Here is a 13304-nt window from a genome sequence, read left to right as displayed (position 1 = left end):
CCTGCGTCACTATATTCCCCTTGCTTTACTTAATTCAGGACTGGCTGGCTGTTCCAGTTTTACAGCTTATACTAATGTGAACTAAACTATGATATAGACCACAAGAGCTGGACCAGTCAGAACGAGCACGAGCCCTTTTACAAAAATGCTCATCCAGGCCTTTTTTACTAGTAACACAACTTAACACAATTCAGTGTCAACAATTTCACTTATGTGATGATAAATGTTTTTGATTAGTGAGTGCTCAATCTGTGGCAGTGCAGTGATAGGTGTTAGTATGAAATAATTGGGAAAAATAGTTGAGATCGAGAGTATAAAAGTATACAGTTATAAGTGTACATGAGGAATACAAGCTGTAATTTCCAGTGTGTTAGTATGTACAAGCCATCAATGCAAGTATGCACTGATTTAGCAGTTGTGCAGCCCTTCATTACAGCATTAAGTGATATAGGCATAAAGTGCAGTGCAGTGTGGAATGAGTTGGGTGATTTCTTGCCGGACAGTTATTTATGGGTGTTATTTGGCAGCCTTACTGCTCGCTGCTCTGTGAGTCATGCAGTCCTTCGTAAGGGATAAAGTAGATGAAATTAAGAATCTACACTCACCCATTCTGCAATGGCTGCAGTGCTCCTTAAATGAAAGTTCAGCTGAAAAGGTGGAACAACATCACATTCATGACCCATCTGGTGGTAACTGTAATTGCACTCCTTGATGGGTATGGCCAGTTGCATCAAGCTGCTGTTGCAGGTAATGCGCTCAGGCTGGTCAAAGAGGTCACCTTCAGAAACAACTTGCTCAGGGCCAGGGAAGGGGGGCATGTCACGGGCTGGTAGTTGCTCTCAGTCATCAGGCAGGTCTGGCTTATACATGTGGTCATGTAGGTCCAGTATGGTTTCATCAAGCCCAATACTGGGGAGCTGGTCAATGACATTCTGTGATACACCACCAGCTCAGTGTCGGCGGAAAATATATATGAATATACATAGTCAAGAAGAAATGAAAGTTATCAACGATATATAACAATATATTACTACAATACATACTACACACAGAAAGGTGGGACACAGACAGCATCTGAAAAATCTGAGCCAGTTCATCCTACAAATTCATAAAAAAAAAAAAAATAAATAAATAAATAAAAGCCTTAATATTCTGTTCCACAGACAGAAGAGGGCTATTAGCACTAAGTTCCCCAGACTCCTTCACCTTTTCACACCTGAGTGTGAAACTGACCCAAGGACCCAGTTTCCAAATACTATTGGTGGATGTGTGGCAGGTGACCCAGGATGTCACAAGGCCAAGAAAACCCAGCTGTGCCCCCTTCCTCTTTCTCTTCATGTTACCGTGTACCACAGATGAAGCGGTCTATGGCTGATTATTATATAAAACTAAACCAAAATGAGGAGCGAGGGGAGGAGGCAATGTGGTCCATCCACTGCAGGCAACTCGAAACTTCTCACCAGGTCAACACAGTTGAAGCTCAGAGCTTTGAAGTTGCACAACAACACAGAGAAACACAAAACCTGCAGGGACCTATCATTTCGTCCTTCCAGTTTATAATATGTTAACTAAAAATATTTTTACACTTATGATAATGCAATTTGGGACCAATGCATCACTCAAAACACAGAGCCACTCCTCACTTCCTTCCAGGAGTTAGTTGACAGTAATTGTTCTACAGAGGAGAATGAAACAACCAAATCACGTGCTGGTGCGACCAGCTGAGAAAGTTGGTAGGGGTGTGCAATCCTTGAAAGGTCAAGCAAACTATTTACCCTCTGGTCAGTGCAGCACACTGTGGTATATATTGGTCAGAGCTCACCCCAGGTCTCTCCAGAGTCTTTCAGTTCTGGAAGGAGAGTTTGACAAAGATTAGATATGGCTTACATAAATTTATACATCATGTTGTATAACAAAATTGTTTTTTGTTTTTCTGCCACTGCCAGAACTAAAAGGTCTGAAAAGAAAATTAATTCTCACAATTAAGTGAATAATTTTTTCTTCTTTAGTTCCTCCTAAGTTGTTGATCCAGTCATTCTCTAAAAGGTGCAAGTGAAGGACTTGAATTTAAATGTTTACACAAATTGTTCTCTCCTTAATTCATTTTCTAATTTTATTTTCATTCCAAAGGCCATTGTAGATGCTCTCAGAAGTTGGTTTGGGAAAGACAAAATTAGTTCCCCACAGTGACAAATTCAGAGTAACCAAGTGCAGCACCCATTGAGTCCCTGGGCCAAAATCCTTAGTGCATATACTGTAGACAGCAACCATAAGCCAATCCATCATGTAGAATATGATGATCTGCACTATTTAATACCAAAGCATGTTGATATTAATAGTGTCCTACATATAACCATGTAGAATATTTGTTACTTGTTTTTTTTTTTTGTTGTTGTTGTTTTGTGTTTTTTTGATCACACCTGTCTTGGAAAAAAAAACAAAAAACAATGAAAAAATGTTGTGGGTCAGTTAAATGTTACAAAACCATCTCCAAATCTCTTCACTAAGAGTGCTGTGATGTAAATATAAGTCAGAAGAAAACTGCATATAATGAGAAAAATGGGTCCGACATATAGAAGTGGGACTAAACCTGCCTCCACCTGCTGTTGTTCCATATTTGGCCATGAACACTCTGAGCCTCTTAATCACTGCAATCTTGTCAGTAATTCAGAGTTACATCAACATGTCATGTCACCTACTGTTGCAGACTTTTGTCATTCATTATTCGTGTTGCTTTCACTGCTGGTGGTCGAGGCTGATAAGACCCAATCAGGGAGCCACCACAGGTGTCTACGTCACCGTTTCCAAAAGTGTCTGTTTTTGCCCATCCAGACTACAACACTGCAGGTTTTAGGTGCTCGAAAACTCCAGATGGACAGCAGGCTAAATGTAGCAAAAGTGATGCGTTTTAAAAGTAAAAGTTTCCATTTTGCTAACCCGTTGGCTGTTCCTGATGCGTTACAGTGCTCTCAGCGCTGGAGGATTCAATGTGTGTTTTAATTTTGTTAATTTGTTTATGAATTAGAAAGTCTGGCTACTATTTGTGATTTATTTTAATAAATTATTCAACATTTTCCTACACAGAAGAGGCAGTTCTGCTGGCTGGTGCCTGAGGATTTACTGTGTTTTGTTTATAGACAGTCGTCTGTTCTAAATAGTACATGTTAACCATGTTGGTTAATGGTTGCTTAAAAAGTGTCAGCAATCGGGTCAGATAAAAATTTCAAAATAAGTGTCCTTATCTTTACCTTTACCTTTAACCATACCCAGCATGAGGCATGTGATTTTTAATTTCAGTCACCAAATGGTCCAACTCTCATGTGTGGGGACCTGACTCTGTCTTTCCTCAACAAGCAGCTTGTGTAGCTTTGTCAGTGCTTCTACTGTAGCCTTTGGGATGAGAAACTGATCATAGAGAGTACTAAAGAGAACAACCTTCTGAGAACACACAAACTCAAGGTAATCTGGGTCAAGTGGCTGCGGAAGGACAACAAGTAGAATTCATGTATGGAGCCTCTCCAATGTTGTACCAGCAAATCCTGAAAAGGGGGAGAAAAAGGAAAACGTCAATGCTGGTGTCTCCTTCACCATGGCTCACAAGCTTCTATATTTTACAGGGAATTGTCAGATGACCCGTGTGTATTTGGAGAGCCTATATTATGCAGAAGCTGATTCCAATTTACCCTGATGGAAAATAATTTACCCTGATGGAAAGTAACTGGTTATCTGGTTATAGTATCAATGAATATACATAATTTTATTCATTTTGCTGCACTAAATCAAATCATGACCTCTGTTAAGACATTAGCATGAAATGGCACTCTTCTTTAAAATTAATAATTTTACTGTCATCTATGCTGGGTTGATAGGAATAATAAAACAGTAAATGTTGCTCCAGATGGAGGTGGAGTAACATTATGGGAAGAGTTCCTACCTCGTTTCTTGTCACCCGGGACGACAGTCCTGTACCTTCGGTTTGGCTTCAAGTGTTTTTTGTCTTTGTAGGATATTTGTTTCTGAGGAATGTTGTATTAAAAATGTTATTTCTTTGACAGGTATGTTTTGTACTTTAAAACAAAATGCATTGTTTTGTATTTGCAAACCATGCTATGTTCGTGAATCTTAGGGCATTTGTAATTGTTGGCATTTTAATGGCATTTGTTTTATTTAAGTCTTGGTAAGAAATTGGCTCCGTAAACCACACAGCAGTTGTTATCTCTACCATGTGATAGTTCTGTGTAGCTGCATATGCGCATGTCTGTAAGTATTCCTCTTAATTAGCCATGATAATTGATTAAGAAAAGAGGCAGTTACCACACTGCATCCTTGCTCTGCTGGGAGGGCATTATACACCATGGACATATTCCACACACGCATGCAGGTGCACACACTCACACACTGCAAACAAATGAAATAATAGCGCAGCAACTGATATGAGCCTGCACAGATATCAGCACTAAAAAAAAACTATTGGTTGGTTTAACATCTGTAATTATAATAAAAATAATAGTTCACAAACAGCTCTGTGTGTCTTTGTGCATGTGGGCTTGCAGCTGTTCATATGGTTGGTAATTGTTGCCCTGACAACAAAAGCACCATAATCATTTCTTCCTTCCTAATATGAATGAACAGTATTATTTTTTTTTTTTTTTCTAAACGCTATGCAAATACTCACAATTAAGCTATGCTTACCACACGTAGAGCAAAAATAAACTCCTCATTTTCCCATCCAGTGCCCACATTTTGATATTAATGGATGTTAGATCTGCATCCATAAGATGCAGACAGACTGGGTGGGACTTTCTGATTTGGTTTAAATGATATTTAGAGGATGGGGACTACTTTGTGTCAAGTAGGAATTATGAATCTCAGCAAACAAAAGTCACGTGTGGAGTTCCTCAAGGGTCCATTCTCTGGCCTCTTCTGTTCATGCTTTGCTCAAATTATGGAACATTGTAACATCTCTCATCATATTTATGTAGATTAGACACAACCTTATATAACAGTGTGACCAGGTAAATACAGTCCCTTACATTTGCTGACCAAGTGCATTGTACAAATCAATGGGTGGATGTGTCAGAAAAGAAAAAGAAAGATTAAAAATCTGTGCTCACCTTGAATCCATGACAAATCAAACTAGGAATGGACCCAACAAATCCCACTACTTGGCCTATAAAGCACTAAATAGTCTTGGGCCTAAATACATCTCTGATTTACTTGTACATCACAAAGCACCCAGACCAATCGGGTTACTGGGGGACAGGTTTACTCAGTGTTCCCGAATCAAAACCAAGCAAGGTGGTTTAGTTTCTATGTTCCCGACATGTGGAACAAGCTTCCTGAATACCTGAGGTCTGCTGAAACCATCAGCTCATTGAAATCAGGGCTTAAATCATTATTGTTAGCTGCAGCTTGCTAATAAATAATATAAACATAACCTGTTTTTAACCTGTAACTATTTATTTTCTTGCTTTTGCTTTTGTTTTTATTGGTTTTTAAATGTAATTTTAATGTCTTCTTATTGTTTTATTTTAAATGTTTTAAATTATTCTATGACTCTGTGAAGCACTTTAAATTACACAGTTTTTATTTTCTTTTAAATGCAATTTTAATGTCTTAATGTCTTATTTTTAATGTATTTCCATACTGCTGTAAAGCACTTTGAACTGCCTCGTGTCTGAACGATGCTTGCCTTGCACAGTTATTTTCCACCACTGCTACTGATAGATGAAAACATAGCAGTGTCCTTTTTATGATGGTGATGATGATAAGCAGATTCATGGATATTTATTTGCGATGAACATCAGAGGTATATGATATCCTCAGGAAGTGGTATGATATCTGTGTGTTCAGATTTGAACAAATTATGATTTTTTTTCATTCAAATTCACCCCATGTAGTGTCTTTGCCTTACGTCTCTCCTCCCATGCCTCCCTGTGGCTTACTCGTCCTGTGCATCATCCATGTCTGTTACAGACCTATCCTATAATTTCCTGATTGATAAAATGCCACCAAAGATTAACTTAAATTACAAAGAAGCCAACAAGTCCTCTGACCTAATCCACCATATTGGTTACTTGTTTGTACCCTGAGATATGACCTGTAGGAGCTACCAGACGTTTGCCACGGCAACAATAATAAACATGCAGTAAAGACTGGGGAATGGATGTGGATGGGTAAAATAAATAATGCTGGTTATTAGTTTCACACAGGAAATGAAAGGCAGTCTCCTGTGTGAAAGTCCTGTTTTGTTGACCTATGCATCCCAGTCATGTCAGCCTAACACTGATACACTCCTCTCTCCTCTAACTATTGAGATTCTGAACCAGTGGTTCTCAAACTTTTTCACATCAAGGACCTTAGGGGTCCTGACTGACGGACACAAATTAGACCACGGACCAACATCTGAAAGATTTTTGCTTTCAGATGTTTTATTCCAGAAAGTGTTTAAACTCGTGACCAAAATACTCATACATTCTGTCACTGTGTTACTATGGATGGAGATATAGTGAAAATAAATAATTACGGGCTAATTGTGGACCCACAGGAACCCCCTCAAGGACCCCTGGGAGTCCTCGGACCCCACTTTGAACCACTGCTCTAAGGATCCGGTGATCCAATCTTTGCGTGTAAATGCTAGTTCTGAACAGGGTCAAAGACAAAACCCTTGAAATCGATTGAGAAATGTAAACATTATAGTGCTTTTTATTACCTGTATTTGTTTACAGGCCAGTCTTGCCAGGTCCAATACAGTAGCAATGTTGACGTACAAGCCAGTGGTCAACACAGTGTTTTGTGTTGAAAGTGACCAATCAAAGGAGCGGAGTCACTGTCTCCGCCTCCAAAGTCTAAAGTATTGAGCTGCTGTGAGCGCTCCTGACACGTGAACTTTTTTTATGTGCACATAGACTTTGATACTCCATATATTGTATAACCTAACTCCTGTCTTTACTGCCATCATAATTCTGACAGCAGTCTAACAATAAAAATAATTATGGGTTGTAATACTCTGCTTGCATAGACGACCTATGGGGTCATTTTTCACAGGGCAGTCTCTGAGTAGCACAGTAAATATTTCATTTCCCAGTTTCCCCTCTAAAATGAATCCTGTTTGAGTGGGGCTCTCCCACTTTGGTCTCAACAAAAAGCAATCATTGAACCAACAGCTAGGACATAATTACACAAATCATTTGACCATAAAGCTTTACTCTCCAGAATATTTTTTCTGTCTTTTAGCACAATAATAACAACATAAAACACAATTTAAAGGGTAATTAAACTTTGGATTACTATAGTTGCAAAGAAAAGACAGCTTTGTGGAGCCATTTCAATTTGAAATTCATTCTGTTACTGACTCTGACCCCGCCCATATTTATCACTCTGACATGAAATGGATGGAAATTTGATCAGAGAACACACTACACCCACCCAGCCTTTTATTCCATCACTCAGTCACCCCAGCAAACATTTTTCAGCAGTGTGTAGTGAGGAGAGACGGGCTGAAACACTAGTGTGTAATTACTCTTAAACAAGACAGGAACATGTAACCAGAGCCATCTCACAAGCACTCAACCCCTTTACCAGCTTTTAAAACCGGCTGTGATCAAAGATGCTTTATCCACACTTGCTCAAAAATCTGGAATGAGACCTGCTTTCATCTCGGAGCCTGCACTTCAAACAACACATAGAAAACACCTGCTTCAAGGACAGAAGTGTAACAATTGAGTCATGATTTCTAATTCATTTGATTCAAACATGCCCTAGCTCAGCTCTTTAGTCTTTGTTGAGTTTCTCATGTCTGTTAATGTTTGATCTTGATGCTGATATGTTATTTGATATATTGATATTTGATGTCCAGATGTACCACTGACATAAACCGCTCCAGTAGAGCACAAACAAATTTTCAATACTTTCAATATGAATGTAGTGACGTCAACTATCAACTGCATCAACAAGACCAACTGCCAGCGAGCAAAGTTACATTACAGACTAAAACAGTGACTGGCTACTCGTCTCATGCCTGTACAATACATATGCTGCTAGTACCAGCAGCCAATTAGCTTAGCATAAAGACTGGTAGCAGGGGGAGACCACTAGCCCAGCAAAATCCACCTAAACAGCACCTCTAAAGCTCAATAATTAACATGTCAATGTGATCTCTCAACTCGTTACTTTAATCTGGACAAAAACTGAAGTGGAAAAATGACAGGTTGTAGTTTTTTATTGGGGGGGGGGGGGGTCATGTGTCCAAACTGATAGGCTGAGCATAGTAACAACTAATATTTCTTGTGGTGAAAAACTAAAAACAACTAACCTTACCCAAGAGAAGAGGTTTCCTCTGGTTCTCTGAACCTTTGTGAATCCCAGTGAACATATGGTATTTCAGGTTGTCTAATTCTGCATCATTTAGTTCATGGTCCCCAGAGGGTTATTCCTACTGACTCTGGTTAACTTTGTCTCTAATGCCATCAGCAAGTTGACTGTTGAGAGAGTTTATGGCCATATGGATGTATTTATGGCTCCCAGCATGAGAGGCATTCAATGGGCTTAGTTTTAGTCTCTCTACACATACTGGTATGTTGACCTTTTAACCTGCTTATTCATCCTTTTCAAATTTAGAGATCATCTATTTTGCTAAACTGGGATCATGTAACCATGTCATGTTCAATCACTGACTACTGGAGGTATATATCCCTAACAGTGTAGGTATTTTAGGTTGAATTTCACCTTTGAGCTTTACCCTAAGACAAAGACAATCATTATCTTAATCCTGAACTCGATTCCCAAACGTATATTAACTCTTTATTGAGTAATTTAACTAATCAATTTGGCTCAACATCTTACAGCATAAAAAACAGGTAGAAATGTACCTCACCTAATCTAATGTCTCTTTGACACTTTGATTTGACTGTCTGCCATCAAATGGATTTCACCATGGATTCCCTCCCTCTCATGCATTTTATCTTGTTTAGAAATACATCACATTACTGAAAATAAAAAATACAGGTATGTTAATGTTTTTCATGGCATTTACCTCCAGCAAGCCATCTTAACAACATAGTCTTTGTCAGATATTTAATCTTGTTTACTTCAACACAATATTAACTTAGCTTGTGTCCACACTGGATTTATTTAATCTGTCTTTTTCAGTTAATCATCTGAGGAAACTGATGCTGATAGCTTCAAGCAGAGATGAGGAGCGGGCTACAGGGGTATGCTAAGCTCATTTCTTTCCTGCTCCACAACCCCATTCATTGATTTTCAAACTTGTTATCCTAGACACCGACTCAGGTTATATCAGCTGAGGACAGTTATCTGACCTCACAGCACCCTCTGGACATGTGTCTCCAGCAACATTTTCATGTATGCTGTAGTACTGAATAAACTCAAGGTGAAAATAAGCTTTGTTTCAACTCAAAAAGTTGAGCTGCACAAGTTGTTTAACTAACCACTATGTTACATTATCCATTCAAGAAAACAAATGTACAACTCCACACTATTTCAACTCACACTTTCAAGTTAAGTTCAACCAGCCTATATTATTTTTCTTGTTATGGAAAGAAACAGCCATTACATACCTTTGCATGTATTACAAGTTTATATCATATCTTTTCTCCAAAAGAGTCTCTCCAGAGTTTAAACTCAAGCAATGCATGCTGGGAAGTCTGTTAATATGCTAGTTTAGTTTCTTTAAAAAAAATCCATTTAATGAGTTGGGTGAACTTTCAGCAGGTCATTCATTCATCTCATCATTTCAAGTCAAAAGACTTTAAGTCACAGCAACTGATGTTTAAAAGTTGTAATGTCTGAAAATAAAAACTAGAAATTCTAAGTTGAATTAACTTAGTTAACTTACATATTTACATTGAGTTAACAAGAAAAAAGTAGTTAATTTCACTAAAATCCTCAGTGATTTTTCTTTTTTTTTACAGTGTAGTACTGCCCAACAACTGGAAGCACAAATTAATGAGCTCAGAGCTTCCTGTAGTTGTGTGTGCACAGTTTTCCTGTACAATAAAGAATTATTCTCAAAATTTCATGTACAACTTTCAGGTTGACCTTTTAAATAACAGGATTAAACAAATCTATGGTTGGCTTGTTTAAAACCTGATTATGTGGCTTTTTGTGTTGGACCTGTCAACTCTGTTTCCAGATCACTACAATTACTTTGGTGAGTGCAATTTTGTCATAATTCTAAGAAGTGATGGCCAAAGCAACCAAAGTAAAACCTATGTTGTAATAAGTTGGGGGCTTTAAACATGTATGTGACTGTCAGGTCTGAGTGTGCAGCAGTAATCTTGTTTAAAGTCAGAGGATTTGAAGTAGCTGCTGATATGCTGCATTCAAGGCCACTATGAACAAGGTTACAGCTCTACAGAGGATAGTTGAGGATATCAGGACTTTCACACTCTACTTCCTGCGATTAGTAAGTGATTTCAGTACAAATGAGAGGCCTGTGCAGTTTGTCCTTGAACCTCCAATCACCACATTATTACTGACTTGTTCAGACGACATCAGCCCATACACTGGTGTTGACCTTTAATGATTAAACACACTGTAGTGTCATGTATAGACATGATGGAGTTTTGCTCATTATATATTTATTGCATAACTGATCAATGCTAAAGCTTTTTATGAGATGAGCTTCACCTAAATTGATTTTCATCAGGTTTGTTGATTAGCTCCAAGAGGAAGGGGGCGGGGAGGGCTGTGGTAGAGCAGGTTGGCTGTTGATCGCCAGCTCCCCCTAACCTAGGTTGCGTCTGGAAGGGCGTCTGTTGTAAAACCTAAATTAAATCAAACATGTGGACAGAGAGCCACTGTGGCGACCCCTCACTGAAGCAGCCGAAAGACATGTTGATTTGGCTCCACATGTATGCTCATTAATTGTGAAGGAAATGATCAATGCTTGTGCAATGAATAGTGACATAAAACACCAGTTATTGGCAGCTACAGCACGAGAAAATATCAGTGTCACCTTCAAAAGTCTTTCACGTCCAGCTCTAATTCCCTGAGCTCTTTGGCAAACTGAGGCTTTGGATTGCTGTGATCTCTCCGAGGGTGTGTACAGTGTACAGTACGTCAAAATAGTTGTTCTCTCCATCAAAAAACATCCCAGGTCACGCCACAGTTGCTGGTTTTCACTCACAGCCGCCTAGCTCCATCTATTGACTGTGATCCTCACAGGCTGGGCTATGGGTGAGGATCACAGCAGTGAGAGTCCGAGCAGTGTTGCAGAGAGGAGACAGTGTTGGGATTCTTTGATTGGTGATAGATGGGGGAAATCAGTCCTCACTGCCCAAAGATTCTCACAGGAATGCAACTTTTGTTCTGCACTATTAGGTAAAAATGTTTATTAACCTTCATAACCCCAAAAATGAGTCTGAAAGAAGAAAGAGGTCAGGCAGGGACATTCAGTGGGAGGAGGGATGTTTTGAAAATACTAATTACGATGAGCTTATTTAAATTAGTTTTTAACAAAAACTAAATTGTGACCGATATAGTTCAGGATTCAAATGAGAACATTAGTAACAGGAATTATTTAGGTCTGTCCACCAAACGGTTTCTATGCCCAAGGAAAATAATCATAACTGGTGAAACATTTGCAGAATTACATGTTATTAGTACTACCTTTAGGAATAGGGGTAAATGCATTTTAACAGCTGTCTTGATTTAACACTTATTTCATCTGATTGTTCGGAGAGCTACAGAGGTGTCCCACCCAGGTAGCAGATGCCAGGTGGGAGATAAAACATGAGACGACATGAGATGAAAAATGTTCTGAGAACAATTGATGACGGTGAGCTTATTTTAAAGATAATTTTGACAAAGCAGAAGCATTTTTGCTGTTTCTCCAGAACCTTTTGACTTCATGCTTTTTTTTTTTTTTTTTTTTTTTTTTTTTTGCGCTGCTTTGCAACAGTGATGAATCTGTCAGAACCAACAATGAACTCCAGTGAATTAAGCTTTGAGGAAGGCTGGGGCCAATCCCAGCTGACATTAGGTGAGGGTGGGGTACTCCCTGGACAGGACACTAGTCTGTCACAGGGCTGATATATAGAGACAAATAACCGGTTATGCTCACATTCACGCCTACAGGCATTTTAGAGTTACCAATTAACCAAATGTGCATGTCTTTGGATTGTGGGAGGAAGCTGGAGAACCTGGAGGGACTCCGCGCAGACATGGAAAGAACATGCAAACTCCACACTGACAGGCTTTTTCACTCTTATTTATTATTATTCATTCATTTATGTATTTATTATTTGTTTTTTGTGTCCATATTGATTTTACCAAGACTGGGTGACAGAAAAGAAATTAATTTTCCCTCACCTATCAGACAAATTATAAACTTTTAATGTAATTTGTGCGCGTGCACACACACACACACACACACACACACACACCTACCGACTAGAACTACCAAACCTATGAATGTAAAAATACTTTTCAAGTTGAAGCCCTGTATTCAATATAATACTTAAGGAAAGGTACAGAAGTATTATCAGGAAAATGTATTTAAATGATCAAAAGCAATACTACTCACTCAACAGTAAAATGTCCCTCTGTGACACATACAGTATATTACAAGATCAGATTGTTAATTTCGAAATTTTTTGAAGAGTTCCCTTTTGTCAAACTGTTAACAAGTCACTATATGTAAACTCTTTTTCTGAAAATTAACTAGTAACCATAATGTCAAAGAAGTGTTGCAGAGTTAAATGTATAGTATTTCCCTCCAAAATGTGAGGGAGCATTTGTATAAAGTAGCATAAAATGTAAATACTCAAGTAACCTCACATCTGTTCTGAAGTACAGTATTTGAGTAAACTTTTGTATTGTAATTAGTCCCTCTTCACCACTGCACATAAAAAACTGTGGGTTGGTTTTAATTGATCCCCCTGTTCAGATTGGCAGCAAAGAGTTTTCCCAAAACAATTTTCCAATGGAAGTGATTGGGGACAAAATGCACAGTTCAGTTGGTTTATTCCAAAGAGCAGCTGAAGTTGATAAAAGGCCACAGCAGTCTGAGTTGGTGAAGTGAGTGAGCATCATCCAAAGCTACAACCTCAGTAATACAGCAAGCTTTTTGTTACTATCCCACCACTGACTTTCAGCAATGAAGAAATATCTATGATGCAGGGAGAGAATTACTTTACCTTTGGCAGATCCCCCTTTGATTTGACGAACTCCGACTACACCAGGTTGATGTTACCTTCTGAACTGTAAAGGGCTGTGAGGACTGAGGATTTTGACCCCATTCGCTTACACTGAAGCTGCTGTAAGAAAGTGATCTCTTTGCT

The 13304-nt window shown here is 38.7% G+C and overlaps 1 long non-coding RNA gene across 1 annotated transcript in view; it reads left to right on the top strand.

Annotated features, from left to right (window-relative positions):
- Positions 1 to 9710, top strand: part of LOC139625539 (uncharacterized) — a 30540-nt gene extending 20830 nt beyond the window's left edge. The window contains exon 4 of the long non-coding RNA XR_011691915.1: positions 9151 to 9710. This is a non-coding gene — a long non-coding RNA (uncharacterized lncRNA). The remainder of the gene's footprint in view (positions 1 to 9150) is intronic.
- Positions 9711 to 13304: the final 3594 nt, after the last annotated feature.

Source organism: Trachinotus anak, unplaced genomic scaffold (assembly GCF_046630095.1).
Source record: "Trachinotus anak isolate AG129_WGS33_773 ecotype Australia unplaced genomic scaffold, CSIRO_AGI_Tana_v1 ptg000009l, whole genome shotgun sequence".
Classification (NCBI taxonomy): domain Eukaryota; kingdom Metazoa; phylum Chordata; class Actinopteri; order Carangiformes; family Carangidae; genus Trachinotus; species Trachinotus anak.
This window is presented reverse-complemented; position numbering and strand designations above follow the sequence as displayed.